Source organism: Coregonus clupeaformis, chromosome 13 (genome assembly GCF_020615455.1).
Source record: "Coregonus clupeaformis isolate EN_2021a chromosome 13, ASM2061545v1, whole genome shotgun sequence".
Taxonomy (NCBI): domain Eukaryota; kingdom Metazoa; phylum Chordata; class Actinopteri; order Salmoniformes; family Salmonidae; genus Coregonus; species Coregonus clupeaformis.
The window spans coordinates 38,393,863-38,403,968 of record NC_059204.1 but is presented as its reverse complement, the minus strand read 5'-3'; positions in this window follow the sequence as shown (position 1 = coordinate 38,403,968).

Below are 10,106 nucleotides of genomic sequence, written 5' to 3'. Positions count from 1 at the left end.
CACTTAGATTGCACACAGGTGGATTTATTTAACTAATTATGTGACTTCTGAAGGTAATTGGTTACACCAGATCTTATTTAGGGGCTTCATAGCAAAGGGTGTGAATACATATGCATGCACCACTTTTCCGTTATTTTTTTGTTGTTGACTTTTTTGAAACAAGTTCTTTTTTTTCATTTCACTTCACCAATTTTGACTATTTTGTGTATGTCCATTACATGAAATCCAAATAAAAATCAATTTAAATTACAGGTTGTAATGCAACAAAATAGGAAAAACGCCAAGGGGATGAATACTTTTGCAAGGCACTGTATATAAAGGGGGTACCAGTACCGAGTCAATGTGCGGTGGTACAGGTTAGTCCACGTAAATGTAGGTAATATGTACATGTACAATACCAGTCAAAAGTTTGGACACCCCTACTCATTCAAGGGTTTGTCTTTATTTTTGCTATTTTCTACATTGTAGAATAATAGTGAAGACATCAAAACTATGAAATAACACATATGGAATCATGTAGTAACCAAAGAAGTGTTAAACAAATGAAAATATATTTTAGATGTGAGATTCTTCAAATAGCCACCCTTTGCCTTGATTACAGCTTTGCACACTCTTGGCATTCTCTCAACCAGCTTCATGAGGTAGTCACCTGCAATGCATTTCAATTAACAGGTGCGCCTTCTTAAAAGTACATTTGTGGAATTTCTTTCCTTCTTAATGCGTTTGAGCCAATCAGTTGTGTTGTGACAAGGTAGGGGGGGCCATACAGAAGATAGCCCTATTTGGTAAAAGACCAAGTCCATATTATGGCAAGAACAGCTCAAATATACAAAGTGAAACGGCAGTCCATCATTACTTTAAGACATGAAGGTCAGTCAATACGGAAAATGGCAAGAACCTTGAAAGTTTCTTCAAGTGCAGTCGCAAAAACCATCAAGCGCTATGATAAAACTGGCTCTCATGAGGACTGCCACAGGAATGGAAGACCCAGAGTTACCTCTGCTGCAGAGGATAAGTTCATTAGAATTACCATACTCAGAAATTGCAGCCCAAATAAATGCTTCACAGTGTTCAAGTAACAGACACATCTCAACATCAACTGTTCAGAGGGGACTGTGTGAAACAGGCCTTCATGGTTGAATTGCTGAAAATAAACCACTACTACAGGACACCAATAACAAGAAGAGACCTGCTTGGGCCAAGAATGGAGCAATGGACATTAGACCAGTGGAAATGTTTCCTTTGGTCTGAAGTCCAAATTGGAGATTTTTGGTTCCAACCACCGTGTCTTTGAGAGACGCTGTGTGGGTGAACGGATGATCTCTGCATGTGTAGTTCCCACTGTAAAGTATGGGGGAGGTGGTGTTATGGTGTGGGGGTGCTTTGCTGGTGACACTGTCTGTGATTTATTTAGAATTCAAGGCACAATAAACCAGCATGGCTACCACAGCATTCTGCAGCTATACGCCATGCCATCTGGTTCGGGCTTAATGGGACTATCATTTGTTTTTCAAGAGGACAATGACCCAACACACCTCCAGGCTGTGTAAGGGCTATTTGACCAAGAAGGAGAGTGATGGAGTGCTGCATCAGATGACTTGGCCTCCACAATCCCCCGACCTCAACCCAATTGAGATGGTTTAGGATGAGTCGGACGACAGAGTGAAGGAAAAGCAACTAACAAGTGCTCAGCATATTTGGGAACTCCTTCAAGACTGTTGGAAAAGCATTCCAGGTGAAGCTGGTTGAGAATGCCAAGTGTGTGCAAAGCTGTTGTCAAGGCAAAGGGTGGCTATTTGAAGAATCTCAAATCTCAAATATATTTTGATTTGTTTAATACTTTTTTGGTTACTACATGATTCCATATGTGTTATTTCATAGTTTTGATGTCTTCACTATTATTCTACAATGTAGAAAATTGTAAAAATAAAGACAAACCGTTGAATGAGTAGGTGTGTCCAAACTTTTGACTGGTACTGTAGGTAGGGGCAATGCATAGATAATAAACAGTGAATAGCAGCAACGTAAAAAAGGGGGTCAATGCAAATAGTCTGTGTAGCCATTTGATTAACTGTTTAGCAGTCTAATGGCTTAGGGGTAGAAGCTGTTAAGGAGCCTTTTGGACCTAGACTTGGTGCTCCGGTACTGCTTGCCGTGCGGTAGCAGAGAGAACAGTCTATGACTAGGGTCGCTGGAGTCTTTGACAATTATTAGGGCCTTTCTCTAACACCGCCTGGTATAGAGGTCGTGTATGGCAAGAAGCTTGGCCCCAGCGATGTACTAGGCCGTACGCATTACCCTCTGTAGCGCATTGCGGTCGGATGCCGAGCCGTTGCCATACCAAGCGTTGATGCAGCCAGTCAGGATGCTCTCGATGGTGCAGCTGTATAACTTTTTGAAGATCTGAGGACCCATGCCAAATCCTTTCGGTCTCCTGAGGGGGAATAGGCGCTGTTCCGCCCTCTTCACGACTGTCTTGGTGTGTTTGGACGGCCCCCCCTTTCCTATAGTCCATGATTAGCTCTTTTGTCTTGCTCACGTTGAGGGAGAGGTTATTGTCTTGGCACCACACTGCCAGGTCCTTCGTTGGATGAAATTACGGTTAGATTTGCCAAATGGAGTGCGAGGGAGAGCTTTGTACGCGTCTCTATGTGTGGAGTAAAGGTGGTCCAGAGTTTTTTTTCTCCTCTGGTTGCACTTGTGACATGATGGTAGAAATTAGATAAAACGGATTAATATTTCCGGCCATTAGGAGCACTGCTTCTGGGTGGGCATTCTCTTGTTTGCTTATTGCCTTATACAGCTCGTTGAGTGCCGTCTTAGTGCCTGCATCGGTTTGTGGTTGTAAATAGACAGCTATAAAAAATATAGATGAAAACTCTCTTGGTAAATAGTGTGGTACACAGCTTATCATGAGGTACTCTACTTCAGGTGAACAAAACCTTGAGACTTCCTGAATATTAGATATTGCGCACCAGCTGTTGTTGACAAATAGACATAGCCCACCACCCCTCGTATTACCGGAGGTTGCTGTTCTGTCTTGCCGATGCATGGAAAACCCAGCCAACTGTATATTATCCATGTCCTCGTTCAGCCACGACTCGGTGAAACATAAGATATTAAAGTTTTGAATGTCCGTTGGTAGGATAGTCTCAAACGGCGCTCATCCAGTTTATTCTCCAGTGATCGCACGTTTGCCAGTAGAACGGATGGTAAAGGTGGATTATCCACTCACCAACGAATTCTCACCAAGCACCCGGATCTGCGCCCCCTGTATCGGGGTCTCCTCTTCATGCGAATGACGGGGATTTGGGCCTGGTCCGGGAGGAGCCGTAAATCCTTCGCCTCTGATTCGTTAAAGAAATGATCTTTGTCCAATCCGAGGTGAGTAATCGCTGTTCTGATGTCCAGAAGCTCTTTTCGGTCATAAGACGGTGGCAGAAACATTAGGTACAAAATAAGATACAAACAACCAGAAAAAACACACAGAATAGAATGATTGGTTAGGAGCCTGTAAAATGCCAGCCATCCCCTCCAGCGCCACCTTACTACCACATCATGGACACAGTGGCGTTACCCCATAATGCTTGTCACAGCAGAGGAGGCCATACCTCCAGCATTCTGCAAAGGTCTCAATATTGGTGTGTGTTTAGCTGGTTAGATTGGTCAGCAGACAGAGCTGTAGGTTCATTACTGGCGTCAGGCTAAGTGTGAGAGAACACAGAGATCCCCGTCTCCCCTCCTAATGGCCTCTAGTACCGCAGGTTCTTTCTGCAGTAGAGCCAAGCCATGTCCTGGCATATTAATGTCAACACTCACTGTGGATGCCTGAGCCTCAGACAGACAGAGGCATTACACACAAGTATTGGAAGAAGTACGGCCTTACTCCAAATGTACATTTAGAGTTTAGAGTTCATGTAATGGTGTCAAGCCAGAGTATAAAAGGTTAATTGGTTATTTTCTGAGTGAGATGGTTCAAAGTACATTTCACAAAATGGTTGTTCTGGAAATGATACAAATGAAAAGGACTTTCTCTTAAATACTCCTCATTTCAGTTTCCCAATGTTCTCATAGGGAAAGCATGTGAAGGAGAAGTAGGAGCTTCATAATGATGCAACGGTGGTGTTTCAAGGACATAGACCTCTGCCTCTGTAGTCTGTACACACAACGAGAGAAAGTCTGAGAGGAAGAGGGAGAGCGATAGATGGAAAGAAAGCGAGAGTAAAGCAAGAGAGAGGAGGGGAGAGCAAAGAGCTTGGTCCCAGAGGTATATGTAGCCATTGGTCCTTCAGAGAATGGGGCCAGTTGATGATAAACTGATACTCAATTAGCCAGAGCACCCTGGGAGCCCTTGGAGCCCATTCATCTCGTTGGAGTCTGTCTGTGGGAGATGGTTTAATTACCCAGGCACACACAGCCCTGCTGCCACATCGCCATGTTGCCCTGGGCCTCTAAGACAGCTCCGGTTTGGCTGGAGATATAGCCTCAACCTCACATGGTGAGGGCTGGGTGTAAGGTCAGTCTGGTGAGGGGTTTACTCTACTTACCACATCCACACAAAGCAGTCTGCAAATGGCAGCGTATGCTAATCTCTCCTATACTCCTGTGCTGTATTCCAGCCTAGCAGCGTATAGAAAAGGGGAATAGTACATTCTCTGCTGTTAGGGTCAAAATGGAATAAGAGGTAGCCAGCAGCAGTGAATAAAATAATGGTATTTTCATTATGCCTCATGATGACAAAACTATACTACTGCTCTCTACCAGGGCCTCATATCACTGGCATCTGCATGTGCCAGATCTCTGCATGACCTAACCAATTATATGCTTTATATACATAGATAATGTTTCTGAATGTATAGTAGTTTATCCTTGCACAGAGATACGGATATTCATTCAATATTTGTGATGTAGGTTGAAACAATTATTTCAAAAGAGAGTCCATTAGGGTCCAAAAGAGTGCCCATGGCATGCCTCGAGCTATAGAGCTACAGAAACCACCTGTCCCATATGTAAGGTTAGAGAAAACAAGGTAAATATAAGCTGGGCAGCCTGGAGGTCCACTCAACCCCATAGCCTTCACCCCCCAGCCAGTGATTGACAGTGTTGGGAGTCCCCTCCTGCATATCAAGAGGAGGCAGGCTCACAGAGGTAAGGGGGGGCTCTGCCAGGTCAGGGGAAGCTGTCTAATTACAGCATAGGAAGCAGAGCTTCTCGTTAATCAAATAAGGGCTAACGAGCCAAGGCACCATGGGAGAGTTTGCCTCTCCTTTGTGGAATGAAAGTTGTCTTTCTCCCCTTTCGCTCTCCTCTCCCTTGGATGTTCAAACATTTAAATGCTAATGAGCCAATTTAGCAGCAAACTTTAAAATGGTCAAAGGAAAGAACATTGCAACAACATTGAGACCTTTGCTCGCTGTCTTTTTCTCTGTTCCCTCATCCTCTTTTTCTCTTTCCTTTCTGTCACGTCTCTCCTCATCTTTCATGTTCTCCCATTCTCTAAGCCCCCATCATTCTCAGCACCACCTCTAGCATAAATAAGACTGGATAAATGTGAGTTTCTCAATGTAATTGGCAACCTAATCTACTCCAGTTTGTGAGCCTAAGCTCCTGCATTGTTCAAAGGATCTGTCTTGAAAATGGAGGCTATTTATAAAACTGTACCTCTTATTTCAAATCAAATCAAATCAGATTTTATTGGTCAAATACACATATTTAGCAGATGTTATTGCGGGTGTAGCGAAATGCTTGTGTTCCTAGCTCTAACAGTGCAGTAGTATCTAACAATTCACAGAAATCTAACAGGCTGACCAGACCGCCTGCGTTGCGTGCGTGAGCGTTGCAAAATAAATGTACACAAACATGTTATTCAATCATTGCACCCACACTGCGCTCACGCGCGTCTGCGTAGCCAGGTGCTAAAATAGAACTTGGTTCTATTTGTGACGCTCGACGCGCTGCAAGTCCCGGCTCTCCAATCTCCTCATTGGTTTTTAGAGCCCTGCAGTTGCGGGCGGTGCAGTTGCTGTACCAGGCGGTGATACAGCCCGACAGGATGTTCTCAATTGTGCATCTGTAAAAGTTTGTGAGGGTCTTTGGGGTCACAACGAATTTCTTCAGCCTCCTGAGGTTGAAGAGGCTCAGTTGCGCCTTCTTCACCACTCTGTCTGTGTGGGTGGACCATTTCAGATTGTCAGTGATGTGTACGTGGAGGAACTTGAAGCTTTTCACCTTCTACACTGCAGTCCCGTCGATGTGGATAGGGGCGTCCTCCCACTGCTGTTTCCTGAAGTCCACAATCAGCTTCTTATTTTCTTAAAGGGAGAAGTTATTTTCCTGGCACCACTCCGCCAGGGCCCTCACCTCCTCCCTGTAGGCTGTCTCGTCATTGTTGGTAATCAGGCCTACTACTGTTGTGTTGTCTGCAAACTTGATGACTGAGTTGGAGGCGTGCGTGGCCACGCAGTCATGGGTGAACAGGGAGTACAGGAGGGGGCTGTATTTGATTAGCTTCCACTGAGATTGATTGTATGTCTCATACTTTGCCTTTCATCAAAACATATAACGTAAATAGCATGTGATTTACTATAGATTTAATACCAGTTTATTTCTCATAACAAGCAAGCGATTGCACTTACTGTACATGGAGATAAGCATTATGAACCTCCAACTGAATTATAATGAGTGACTGGACATGGCAATAGACCCTGCATAACGTTCCTTTTAGTCAACACATCAGGCAAGAGTGGACCTATTTAGTAATTGCTGATTACACAAATAGCTGGGACATGTGGCACAAAGTGGGTAACAATTAAAATGATGTATGAACCTGGCACATTCTAATTACGACCTGGCCATGTATTTAATAACACGCATCAAATCACAGAGGATATAATCCTGTTCACCTGACCTGGAGTTTCTGATGGTAAAATGCCGACCCTACGATATGCCGATGGAATTCACGTGTGTTATTATCACAGCTGGCTACATACCGCCACAAGCAAACATCAAGGTGGCACTCAGCGAATTGTACAAGAACATTAGCCAGCAAGAATCCTCTCACCTGGAAGTAGTCTTTATTGTCGCGGGAGATTTTAATAAAGCAAATTGAAATCAAATTAATTAAATATGCTACATTAGCTGTCGACCATCTCTCGTGTTGCTCCTCCTCCTTACAGAGAACAGGCAATGTGGGTCTCAGGGCAATTTGTAATATTTTGTAAGTAAATCTGTGACATTCCATTTAGTATATGTTACTTTACCATTGTTACATTATGAATCAAATAGCTTTCATACAATATCATACGAATTAGAGGACATATTGTATCATACGTCTTACCCCGTCGTACAATAGCATACGAATTGGATGATGTAATTCATCATTCGTCTTCGTGGACGTATAGTATTATGCCTTTCTCTTGAGACCAGGTTGCTTGTTGCATCATAACAACAAAGGAGAATTAAAGGGAGAATTTACGTTGGTGGTTTGGAGAACTACAACGACAAAGGTTAGGTGAATTTGCATAGTAAGTTGAATTGGGTTAAGTTTAGAAAAAGAGTTAGGGGAAGGGTTAGCCAAAATGCTACAGTTGTCCCCGACATGACTCAAACATGCAACCTTCAGATTACTAGACGGTCGCGGATTACGCTCACCCATCCTCCCCGACCAACCTCCCTACCTTCGTTTCTATCTAAAGTAACTAGACCATTAGAAGGTATCATACATCTTGGAGGTGCTCAGAAATACGTAAAGTATGCTTCGTATGGCTCTGAGGCGAGGCTGGAACAGACCAAACTGTTGATTAATAAGAAGCAGCTCAACTCTCCTCTCAGAGAGAAACTCTCTGATGACTCCTCTCCTCCGTGTCACACCGTCGCCCTGGAAGAAAGCGAGCGTTCTCCAATCAATCTCGTTACCGTGGAATAGCGCAGCGAAACCTTTCCGCTCCACAGAAAATGCCTTCCATCAAGACTAATTGGTGCTCCAGTGAGAAGCATAACCAATTGAAGGGTGAGCGTCGGTGTGTTTTTTCTTCCTATAAAGATGTAAATCCATTATTGGTGCTTTATTTGACAGCCGTGGAATGGAGGAGTCATTCATTAGTGGGGAAAATGAGTTTTCACAGAGAAACAAAAGGACATCATGTGATACTGTGGTATGGAGAGTGAGATCACATGGGTTCACACCAAGACACTTTGACATTCTGAGCAGTATATACTACTTTCTACAGTACAAAGGCCCCAAACACCTATCCATGTACATTGAATTGCGTGGTTGTCCACTGATGAAAAGAGCTAGGCTTGGTTAGCAGTCACTTGAGACACACTCAGCAGGCTAACCTCAAGGCAGGTAAATAGTTCTATCAGTGGACCGCCCCCTGTATGTTATTCTGATGAATGTTGGAATACACCACTGTTTTATAGTCCACTCACAATCCTGTAAGGTCAGTGAGTGGACTCACAAGGTAGACAGCGATTTATAAACCGTCCGTCATGTAACATCCATCCATCATTCATCACAAATAATTGAATGAGCTGCTCTTCAGCCGTAATAGAAACCAGTGTTGTGATATCGCTTTCATAGAAACCTGACTAAAGATGGAAGCAAATAAGCATTTTACCTGAGCTCTATCTGTAAAATAGTTGAAGAAAGGAGCTTGGGGGATGAGGTCTGGGAATTCTATTAACCCCTGATACTTCCCTCTTCCTTCTCTCATCCATTCCTCCACTCCCTCTCTTTTATCCCTATCTCTCATCCCTCCATGGTGGAACTGTCAGGCAGACTAATGACCAGCCCTGAGCCCCATCTTGGACCCAGCAGGATTGATTTACCCTCCACGGTTCATCCATTCACCAATTAATCAATAGACTAATATCTGGCTGAAGAAACAAATGCTTTGGCTAACGGTGGTGAGTTAATGAAATGCTATAGAAACATCTGTCTGAAACAGCCTTCCAGAATCTTTCAGAGAACAATGTGGATGTGTTTCATTACCTAATCCTGTCTCTGTAGTCTGGTTACAAGACAGCTTAGTTAGTGGATTCCCACTATAAATGTGACCTCATCTAACAGGGGGGCGGTTGAAGACAGATGGCTAACATTTTGTTGTTGTTGTTCCCAATGTGGAAATGAGTCATTTTCTGCATCTTTATTTCTACACCATAGTTATATCATGATTAACACATAATGATACAAAAATGCCCTTCACACATATCCATGCCCAAAGCCACACCAACCCACCGCACGTACATACACACTTACACACACATGCACGTACATACAGTACATACCTGCACAAACAAACATACACAGGTTGGTTGATCTGTCATTCGCTTGTATCAGATATGGTTATTTATATGGTCCCCTGTCCTCCCTCTCACTTTCACCTCCCTCTCCTTTCCATGCTCTGCCCAGGTAGACTGACACTTTAGCATTTACAGGGGGATCCAGATAATGCTATTTAAATGGATTGGCCATTATACGGGAGCTGTGTGGGGTTATCTGTGAGAATGCAATCCGACTCTATCTACCGTTAGCGCTCCTCCATAATCTCAGTCTCTCTCGCTGTTCTGCCCTGTCTCCAGGAATTAATTTCCTCTCACCTCAAAGCAAGAGCCACTCCGCCAGGAAAATCATACTCCACAACCATTTACATGGAAATCACTTTCCCTAACTGAGATTGCTCCCAGTCTGGTTCATCCTTGGGAGCAATTTCCAAACGCCTGAAGGTACCACGTTCATCTGTACAAACAATAGTACGCAAGTATAAACACCATGGGACCACGCAGCCGTCACACCGCTCAGGAAGGAGACGCATTCTGTCTCCTAGAGAAAAAAAACGTACTTTGGTGCGAAATTTGCAAATCAATCGCAGAACAACAGCAAAGGACCTTGTGAAGATGCTGGAGGAAACAAGTACAAAAGTATCTATATCCACAGTAAAACGAGTCCTATATCGACATAGCCTGAAAGGCCAATCAGCAAGGAAGAAGCCGCTGCTCCAAAACCGCCATAAAAAAGCCAGACTACGGTTTGCAACTGCACATGGGGACAAAGATCGTACTTATTGGAGAAATGTCCTCTGGTCTGATGAAACAAAAATATAACT